Raw genomic sequence first — 11,290 nt, forward strand, 5'->3', positions numbered from 1 at the left:
AGGTTGAGAGGTAAAAATATAAGGAAAAGAGCAGTTCAACGAATGCCCACTGTTCACACTGTTCTCTCCATATTCGTGCAAAGGTTCGCTGTTTTTATGGGGTTCACTGCTCGCTCTTTTTTTTCACACTTTTCACACATAAACCGGGAGATGGAGCATGTGTGGCACACTCTCTGTAGGGGAGTGGGACAAGCTACTACGCTATTTTGAAGAGTCCATTCGCAAGGGCGCATTCAATAATCATTTCAAGGGTTGGTGGCTCTTCCCACACCCGGCGTATGTGTAGGGATTCCGCATTGCGGCGTTTCTCGCACGTCCCTAGTACGCCATTCGCACTTTGCTTAGCGCTGTAACGGTGCCTGCCGTAACAATTGCCCCCTTTATCAGCGCCATTGGATGCCTCGTGCTTCTTTGTTTTCCACCAATGTCAATTCTTCGTCCCCGTCATTCCCGCTGCTAATGCTTTCGCCGCCCGGCGCTGGATAAAAAATTGATTCTACAACCCGTACGAGCGGTGGTGGACTCACGGGACCCGTCGACACGTGCTGATGAATGATGCTGATGCTGATGAATTGACGCAAAGATTTGGCCTGCATGTCCCATCTATTGGTCCCACAATAAACATATGACAAAAAAATGTCTAAGCTCTTCGTTAGGTGTGCGACAAGTTTGGTATATTAGGTACCTTTGACTGCTGGCATAGACAAAATTAGCACATCTATTAATGGTTCCTTAAGACTACATAGGTTCTCGATGAATGCAAAAACACTGCAGGGTCACACGAACCGTCTTATCACACATGTTGTAATGGTGTTTCTGGGTATTAAAAAATGAAGTAGGGAAAAAAGAGCAATTCTTTTTTGTAAGGACGCATGATGTTTCAGCAGCTGTATTTATTAAACATTACTTAAACAAAAAGAAACAACCTGTGTTAGTGATGCCTCTTTATCAATTTATGCTAAGAAATGTGGCTTCCTAATTATGTTTCATTAATTATTGCCTTTTTGAGATGCCTGGGATTCGTCGTTTTTAGGACTGTGGGAGAAATTAGAGCCATTTTATACATCACTCAGTAACGAGTGCGCATGTACAGTGTGTAAACCACTCTTGTCCTCGCTTCGCCAAATCTTTCGTTATAATCATCAAACAACTCGTCCAGTAACACCCTTTTTTTTTTTCAAGCAAGCTCAGCAGGCGACCGCGAACAGTACCCCCCCCCCTCAAACGTTGATGGTGCGAGTTTCAGATGCCCCGGAAATTAATTAACCAAGTTAAAATAGTCAGGGCACAGTTCATGCGGCGCGATGCAAATGCCTGTGTTTCCCTTTTTGTTTCCTTTCAACCCAGACGCCATAGCATTGAAAGCATTATCAACATAGCAAACTTCATGCTAGATAACATGATGATTTTTACTTGCCTAGGCTTGCAGATTTCAATTACCCCATATATTCAGAGCGTTATACATCGCGGAATGTAGCAACGATCGTCTCGTGAATATAGTTTTAACGACAGCTTTACTCGAGCGTATCTTGGAATCACCACCACCTATGAAAAACAACAAAGCAGACACCTGCCCGTCATCCTTACCTACAACCGTGTAGCAGCACGCCCACACAGCTGCTTTCACGAAGTGAACACTATGACCATGGTTTTGCTCATAAAGTTAACTGCGCAGAAAATTTGAGAATATAAGTTTAGTTTCTGGCAATCTGTGTGTTTGAAGCAAGGGCATATACACCAGTTGTAAACACCACACCAAACAGGGGCCCTTCAATTGGTGAAACATTGTATTTCAAATACTTCTTTTTCTCCCAAGCTAGCCGTTACGTTCGCCGTGTACGATTTTCAATAGAGCACACATGCAACGCTTGCCACTCTCACCTGATGTTCATGAAAGCCGTAATGTTGTCGAAGACAGACCCACACGTACCATAGATGCGTGTTTTCCCGTTCTTCAGGTAGTGGATTACCAAAGCTGGAAACTACAAACAAAACGTGACCAAGACAGACCACACTGGTTGCCAAGAGCAGTTATTTAAACCTAAATGAGAACTAAGTAACTGGTAGGGACCGTTGTTTACTCATCATTACCTTCTTCTTGACGCACTTACCCTGTACGCGAAGTATTGTTGGCGCTGAGTATGTATATCTTATTTCTCACTCGTTCATATTAGCGTGCCCAATAAGCTTGCTGTGCCGTGAATAGCCGTCGCAAACTGACCCACACACCCGTGTACAACTAATCTAGCGCCTAGCTTTCTTCCTTTCGCGCGTGCGTGCCAGAGATGAAAAATTAGAACGGAGTTTTGCGTGAAATTATTGCCAGTTTACGTTTCAACTGACGTGTACGTATCGAACACCAAATTAACGCACATATTTCATTTCATTTTTGCTAGAAATACAGAAAGTAATTCACACAATACACGGTTCACTAATATAACTCGCCTTCATTCCACTTGTTGCACAAACTTGTGCAAAATAATTCTCGTCAGTGCAGGTACCACCCTTGCCCAGTAGTGAATCAACCACTACTAAGGCAGACAATTGCAACAGACCGGCAATAATGATTAGCTATCAGTGTACTCCGCGTCATTTTGTGGAAGACCAAATATACACAGCTTACCAAACATGCTTTGCTGTTTTCATAACAAGCGGAATCCTTTATTAAGAACGACTGGCAAGAGAACGCAATGTTTCTAAAAGATGGAACAATATAGTTTGGCAACATCGTCATTAAAATTATTCAAAGTATTACGTGCGCAGCCTGTTTCCCCTTCAGGGTAAGCGATTGGGGTCATTGCGACAGCTCCGCCTATTGCTGGTTATTCCATAAGTACGAACGTGCAAAATAAAAGGATCAGGTCGGCAGCTTCGGCACAAAATTTGTTTCAAAGTAAAAAAACCACATATGAGTCTTTTACCGTAGCTTAGACGACCTGTCAACTTCTTTGCCTTATATACGTTCGTACCTCAATACTGCTTTCTTACTAAAACATGGTAAGATTTGGCCGAATTTTCGCTACCAATCTGTTTAAAATGTTCTCGTATTCAGAGTAGCCATCATTTGAACCTCTAATAAAACAAGGGAGCTCCAAAGTGCCGTAGAACTGCATGCAAGGAGTAATTTTAGTGGCAATGCTCATTCTGAAGGGCTTTCAAATCGAAATTTTTTTTACCTTCAACGATGAGATATTTTCCAGAGACAAATTGCATAAACGCCTTCCACCCTAAAGTTTATGTAAAAAACAACCGCCACTTCTTTGGGAGCAGCTATGGGGCCCGTGTTGAATAATACGCAAAGTTTAAGTTCACAGGGAAGTTAAGTTCCTTTCTTTAGTCTTACCGGCTGAGCAGACACTATGAGGCTCAGGTTGCCGAAATTCTTCATTATGCTCTCGGCTGCAACAGGCGCCCCAGAACTGCTGCCTGCCCAGTACAGCAAAATGTGTTCGTGAATGTTCCCCGTATGAACGACGAAATGTGGAGCGTCTGGCTTGGCTTGTTCCAGATGATTCACACATATTGCAAGACAGTCCCAGTTTTTAAAGGCACGCAGGTCTTGATTATTCGCTTTCTGCTTTTTAGTAACCTAATTAACGTCGCTGCCGTTCCATGTCTATGTCATACCCCCCCCCCCCTCTCCCCCCGACCTGGGCTACGTAGCGTATCGCACTCGATTTCGCGAACCGTCTTGATTGATGTTGCGGTGCTAATAAGTACGTAATCAATATGCGAACACAGAAACGAGACCTCCGGTTAGATAAGTTTTGAAACAAAACACAACCTGAAAGATTTTTCAAGATTCCACTAATGATTCCAGGTACTGAAACCACTTTATATATTCTGCTTCCCTGACGATTGTCTGTCATATGGAAGTGCGAATCATTGCACATAAGGTTGTCGACAATTTTATACCGGCGCAACTTATACAGCGACGAAATAAAAAGAAACAAATGTTTATAGGAGCGGCTGTTGAGCCAATTTCCTTTCTGCTTCTCGTCGATGGGCCCGCTCCGTACCCTTGTCTGAGTCAAATTTGGTCAACCGTGACTCGTTACGTTGACTCGTGGCACAAATGCGCTTTCCAGGAAGTCACTCATGGATGGTTCAATAACTGCTTCTTGGGTTTTGCTTTAAGCACGGCGTGCTAACTGAAGCGTGAGACGAAAGTGGCCATTGTGATTGTATCTGAGAAGCTCCCCTTAAACGAGAGGTATAATTTTTTATACCGCTGCACTTTGCTTTCCGGTGTGTACGATTACTGAGCTCTATAGAACCATTTGCTCGAATAATCAGACAAGCATCTCCATTTTGTAAGGCCGTTCTGAGGCAATAGGTAAATATTCCCCATTTGGTAGAGGGCTGAAGCAGTCAGTGAGTTAGGACCGTGACCTTGGTCGGCTATACCGCACCGACCATTTTCGTTTCGATCAGCCATATATATATACACATATCCCAAATTACACGTTTCCAAGGTCAACTTGAAAAGTTTTGTACATTCACGTTTTCTGACTTTTTCTAAATCCCTTCATCGTTAAATAGTATTGCCAAGCGGGTCGTTTGTGCGCAGAAAGCAGCAATTCTGATATTAAAATGCCAAAACCCGCTAGTAGTGCGGAAGGAGAGATGAATGAATAACAGCTGGTTTATCGAATTTCGTTATAGCACACCCCCATCTTCCTAGCGACAATAATAACTTTTTTATTATCAATCGTGCAGGGCCAGCGTACTGTATTGACAAAAAGTAATGCCACGCCAGCCAACCAGCCAAATATTATCCGCATCACACTTTCCGCAATGCGTTCTCCTAGCCATCTCGTTAGAAAAGCAAAGCCTGACATACAGATCCTAATATGTCATATTTTCTTATTCGACAGCTGTGATGAGTCGCCCATTTGCCAATTCCTTAAAATGTGAACATTTTAGATCATTTTTAATAGCCGTTCTCTACTTGGGGCTAGAACCCAGTTAAGCAAATACGTTTGAGTGTGTTAAGTTACGTGTGAAGTCATATTTTATTTCAATTTCCAGGTAGAAGTATATTCTTTATGCTTTTAGCGGATACTTTATTAGATACAGAAATTCCAGTCACTTGAAATCCCCCCAAAAAGACCCGCCGGGCCAGAAAAAACTTCACGTAAAAAATGCTACTGTGAAAAACTTACCATGCCGATTTCTAACGCGCACATCTGCGCGGAATTATTGACGCTAAAAGATTGCCGCCTTACGCGGGCGCAATCTCGGCACGCCTTAATAAACGATAAACACAAAATGCACACGTTTGATAACAAACCTCTGATAGTGCTTTTTGTTGTGCTTCATTTTTCAGCATTTGTGTGTCACTTTTTGTGAGCAAATGTAGGTGTCATGGGCCTCTGGAAATGAAGGACAATACCATCGCGGAGAGAAAAAAAACCTTACACTTTGTTTTAATGGGAGAACGCAGTAAACTAACTAGACGGTGATACGTGGCCACTAGCCGTCGGTACCCCCGTGGTTATCAGTTGTGCTCATAAAGCACCTGCGGAAGGTAGTCGTCAGCGCCAACAGGAAACGACGACGCAGCGGCCAGAAACGACCACCAGCATGAAGATTGGTACGGGTGCAGTGACACAGGGAGTGTGGAAAGAGGAGGCGCGCTGATAAGCTCCACTGTCATCCTGTCAATTTTCTAGTGACTGTATGGCATTGAGCGTGATTGACGAATGTTGTCAATTGCACTCATTGCCCCAGTAGAGCCCGGTGATTGACATCTCAGTTTGAATATTTGAAGTGCCAACGCAAAATAAGGTTCACGTAAGGTGACGTAGGTGATGAGTAGCATTGCGGCCTAATAACGGAAGTTCGCATAATACGCTTTACTTAGACATCTAAACAGGTCCTTATAAATCACGTAATATTCATGCATAAGACGCCGTACCCACTCGGGAGTACACTCAATGGTAATAAAACTCATGGTGAAGTACTATGGTGAGTGAGTACACACCCAAATTAAAAAGTGATTCGACGAGTGAGCACAGACGTGAGTATACGGTAATCGTGAGTGCAGCACTCATTAGCATAGTACTCGTGAGTTCAGTATTCATAAAAATGAGAACTCATGAATATTGTACTCACGAGTACTCTACGCGTAAGTACTGTACTCACGTGAAATGTACTCGTGAATAATGTACTAATGAGTACTGTGATTCCATCTAAAACGCAGGCGAGTGCTGTCACTGGTAAGTATGTGCTCTCGTGATAAAGCAGTGCAGACAAGTCTGATGACGATCTCCACTTGGGACGCGCGTGTAGAGAAGCATAAATTTTGTGGTGCCCCTGCACCACTTACCTCTCAAGGATCGTCACCTCAGACAAGGAAAACAGCGGCTCTCTCGGTTCCTGATTTTGCGGTGTTACAATTTTTCGACGGTCGCCGTCTACAGTGTTGCATGGTGAAAAAAAGAGAGGGTGACGTTTAGGCGGGCAACCGGAATGCCAGTGTTATGCTACTACGGTCCGTATTTACTGAGGCCGTTTTTGCGTTTACAAATGCGCTTCTTGGGAAAGCGTGGCTGGCTCCGTTGCCCTTGCTAAAATTCAAATGTGAGAATACAGATGCGGGAAAAGCGGCTAAGAATGCCTGCTATACCCGCCCTGAAGGCGCTCTTTCTCGTCTTCAGCAGTTTTTAAGGGCGAAGCTCCTCTTGCTCGGGCTCTGTCCCGTCCCTCGTTGCTGTTGTATATGGCACGACACAGTAGTGATAATTGTGGCAGGATCCCTCTAGTGACTGGCCAAACAAAGATTGCCCGAAGAGGCCAAAACGTTCAACGCTTTCGTTGCTACCCAACAAGGAGAAGAGAAGGAAGAAGAAGACGTCGTTGTTCGTCGCCAGCGAGCTCAAGACAAGTAACCGGGGGTACACGACATGGAGATTCTCGTGTAGATTCTCATCGTCCGTAACAACCCCTACATAACCACCACAAACATCGACGTCGTCGACGGGCTTGTCAGCAGAGCGGTGGAAAGCTTGACGTGTCGAGTCTTTATATGGTGTTGGGGTGAATGTTTCACGGTTTTAACGATCAGCATTTTTGCTTCGCCCCTCTCATCATCATTCACTTTGTGGAGATGGCGGAATTTTCGGAGACGCGCATCGCGTAGTCATTTTTTTAGAACCGCTCATGTAAACCATCTCGATTAATTTAGGGGATTCGCGTGAAATAGGTGGCATGCCCTGTGGCACTGAAATTGTCCACACCGTTGCTTTGTGTGGACAATCAAAAGGCATTTTTCTGCCGTACGTCGGTACATATGGTTAATTAGGCTCCCGGTTTGAAACATCTATTTGATATAAGCCACGATCATGTTCTCGTGCAGTGCCGCTTCCATGTTAACAGATAGACCGTTTACAGCAAACAGTTAGGCCCGGCTTAGGCAGATGGCACCAGCGCCGCACTCACCTCTACTGGCCTTTTCCACTTTCGGTTTCCCCGTAGACTCCCATTGTCAGCTAAATGTGTGCCGTTAGCGAAATTACTTAGACACAAAGAAAGTCATACTGTATTATTGTCGACGCCGTCGGAGCTCGTGGTCGTCGTCGCGAAGTGGAACAGAACGTTCGCGGAAGCACTCCAATGTACGGAAGCATGTCAAGTCTGGGCGTAGCACCACCAAGCGTGGCAAGTTATTCGCTCCAAACAGTTCAGATTCCCTGCCTAGGCTTCATGTGCCTGTTGTGTTTATTGCGATGCGACAGGTAGATCAGACGAAGTGTGGAGAAGCAGAGAGAAAAACGTTATCGATTACAGCTGTGGCTCGGAACGTATGCTCAGTTTGCGTCCTCAGCGACCTTCACGCACCTTGCGAAGAGAACTCTCGAGGACAACAGTATCTCAGATCTTGGGCGATACATTTTGCCGTGAAAGTCGTTGAAATAGATTGCTCTAACGGTGCATTATCAGCCTAGTTAAATGCAGAGCCATAACAGAGGCGGCACAAGATGGAAGTTCGCCTCTTCATCTCCGTGTAATTAAGTCCTATGTAGTGTTGTAATCGACGGCATATATGGTTATCACAGTCAAGTCATTAGGTCGCAAATAAATCAAACTTGCTGCAGCAAATCTGACAAAAATTGACGCACGATTGCATAAGCAAATACAAAAGGTACAAAGGACATATCCAAACATTGTCGTGTCGATTTATCTGCCAAAATAATCACACTACAAAAACATAAAAAAATTCTCTCATCCTCAGCCTTATGTGGCAAGTTCAAAAACATTTGTACCTGTTAACAATATTTCATCGCCCAGATTGAGCATGTGTAAACTACATTGTACGCGCTAAGTACATTTTCGCGATTAGCTCACGAGCGCGGCTAACTTTAACAGCCACGCATACTTACGATTTTTCCGCCCACCGTATGCGCCATATGGCAGTTTCAACATGTGTGTCTTCATAGCAGCATGCAAGCACATACTGAACAGGCAACAAATACAGAAGAGGTATTCGAGGTAGAGCGTGCCAGCTGTTTGTCAGCTGACAATTATAAGGCCGGGCGCTAAAGCTTTTTCATAGCACGTCGAAACATGAAGCGGTAAAGAAGTAATATACAACTCCCACTCCCATGCAGGATTATAATTAATTTACAGCCCTTCATATCCATGATATAGTGCGTCTACAGACAGCCCTTTTACCGTAGGTTGGAGAGAAAACCTTTCAAAACAAGCTTTAGACATTTGTTAATATATGCAGAATTAGGTTTTATTAGACGGTGTTACAGGGCGTCGTCTTTAAATTTGTTACTCTATCAGAGTACGTAGAAATCGAGCAAAAAGACTAACGCAGTCGGAAAGTAAAGATACCCGGGTGGTAAAAATTAATCCGGAGCCCTCCACTACGGCCCGACTCATCGCCTGCGTTGCGTCGGCGCGTTAAACCCTACTATCAATCAATCAAGTTAAAGATATGGGTCGATAGTGGTCCGGCGAGGAAATATCTGCAGATTTGTAATTGGTTTTATCTTTCCTATTAACCGGCCGTCGAGTAGCATGCCAAATCTTAGAGATTGTTCAAAAAGTTCGCTTAATATTTCGCTTGATATGGTCAGGGTGTTCTATTGTATTTTAGAATTATTGTTATCAATACCGGCTGATGTGGATGTTTTTATGTTATAATGAGAAATTCAATGCCTCCAGCAGTGACAGGAATGGGTTCGATATATGCGGCGTCTAGTTCAGGAAAAGTAGGCACATTGGAAGAATCATCCTGAGTGAAGACAAATGAAAAAACGTTTTGAACCCAGATGAGCAATCGGCGCTAGGAATAGGTATGTTGTCAGTTCCGTGTTATGTAATAGTGCTAGTATATCTGGCCAGTGATACAGTTTGCCAAATATTTAGGGATTAGACTGAAGCAGGAATGGTAGGTCATGTAAGTATTATTCATCTTTAGCTGATGTTCTTGCTGAGCAGTACGTTTTCAAACAAGAGTTTCTATGCCTGCCATGCCTCATTCGTGCGCAAGCTTTTAGTCCCATTGCACAAAAAATTCTTTTTGTTTCGTAGGTTGCCAAGAGATTTGTAAAACCAGGAGCTAAATTATCGTGGGTATGGACATTAGGGGAACTTACTGGTGGACAACCGCAGGTAATTTATCCCTGTAGAGTACCAAGTTTTCATTTACAGATCGACAGCTGAATGTAGGTAGTAACACTTTAAAAAATGTAGTTCGGTGTATATTGCAGCATAATGTACTCTATTGTAATCGCGAAATCGTTTTGTTGTTGTACCAGAAGCGGGCTCAGGGATGTCTAAAGTAAATTGAACGAAGTTATGGTCCTTCAAGCATTCACAATTGAAAGTATTGTGTCAGGAGCGTTGGTGAATACCAAGTGAGGGATATTGGAAGCACGGGTGGCTTATTTGGCTACTTGGAAGAGGTTGAAATACAACGTTATATTTACTAGTTCTAGAGACGCGTGTCGTGAGGATGACATGTGTTCCCAATCGACAAGCGGAAAATAAAGTCACGAAAAGGATAAACATGGTTAGATGGACACAACTGAATGGCAAGAGAGATACTATCAGAAGTCTTTCATAAAGAAATGGTCCGAACCTGGTGCATGGTAACATGCTCTAATCAATACCACACTGGCTGACATAAACAAAGTTGCCCAAACAATTTCAATGGAAGATTTAGAATCAATGCAACGGGAATGGAGTGTTTTCCTAATAGCAAGCAGTACGCCGCCACCGCGCCTATCTATGCGGTCGTTCCTATAAATTTTCTAAAGGTCATTCTGTGGTAGTACTTCATTATCGCCAATATCTGGATCCAATCATGTCTCCTTTAGCACTACTATGTCCTAATCGCTATCACCTAGACATGAAAAAAAGTGTCACGTTTGGGGTTCGTGTATGCGACCGTGCGATCGATAGCTAAAAGGCGGCTTGGAGCAAAAAAGGCGGGGCTTGCGAGTTTAAGCTTATATACAGATATCTGATAGATTGAGCAACTCTGTTATTAACGTTATCGTAAACATATACCTTTTACTGCAAAGCAGTATATATCACCCCAGATTTCATTCCGGTGTCATCTATTTACTCGCCACAGCTCCGCGGCTTCTCCACGCCGCCGCCGACACCTCTTTCACAGCTATTTTGCCCTCGACTCCACCGACGCCACTTTCGCAAGTTGGGCAAACGGCAGCTAACGGTGATACTGCGGATATCAGGTGATTGAGAAAAATAAAGAGAAGCACGGGTGGGCGTAAAAATACACTGACGATTACTATACTTGCTAATATGACATTTGTGCTCAGCGCAAGCTGCAGTCTTCTCGGTCACGGCGCATTTCTGCTGAGTCTCAGGAAGTGTTCACGTGATCAGCGAACGCACACCGGCATGCGCTACTCTGCTGCTACCTCGCAGCGCACCCCCGCCGCTGGCCAGTCTGTTGCAAGTCTTGAATGAACATCCCGCGCAAACGACACGTGGTTCAGATTAGCCCCGCAGAACGGAGCAGCAAGAACGTTGTTGCAAATCGGTTTTGAACCTGCCACGCAAAAGTCACACCATTTGGATTACCGGATAATAAAACGTCGCTTTTGGGACGTGTCAGAGGGAGGTCGCTACTTGGAGGCGTCACATTAGTCATCTGTGATGAAAAGGCAGTGAGAGAGATTATGCTGTAGCCACACCTGTTATATTCCACCTTATTCTTCGCTGGACGCTCATCTCCGTTTTCTTTCTTTCGTCGCTGCTGCGTTCGCTCACTCGGTTTCGCGGCCATAAACAGACGCCATTCCCA

Source organism: Haemaphysalis longicornis, unplaced genomic scaffold (assembly GCF_048455015.1).
Source record: "Haemaphysalis longicornis isolate Haplotype H1 unplaced genomic scaffold, Haemaphysalis longicornis Haplotype H1 scaffold_7, whole genome shotgun sequence".
In the NCBI taxonomy this organism is placed as follows: Eukaryota; Metazoa; Arthropoda; class Arachnida; order Ixodida; family Ixodidae; genus Haemaphysalis; species Haemaphysalis longicornis.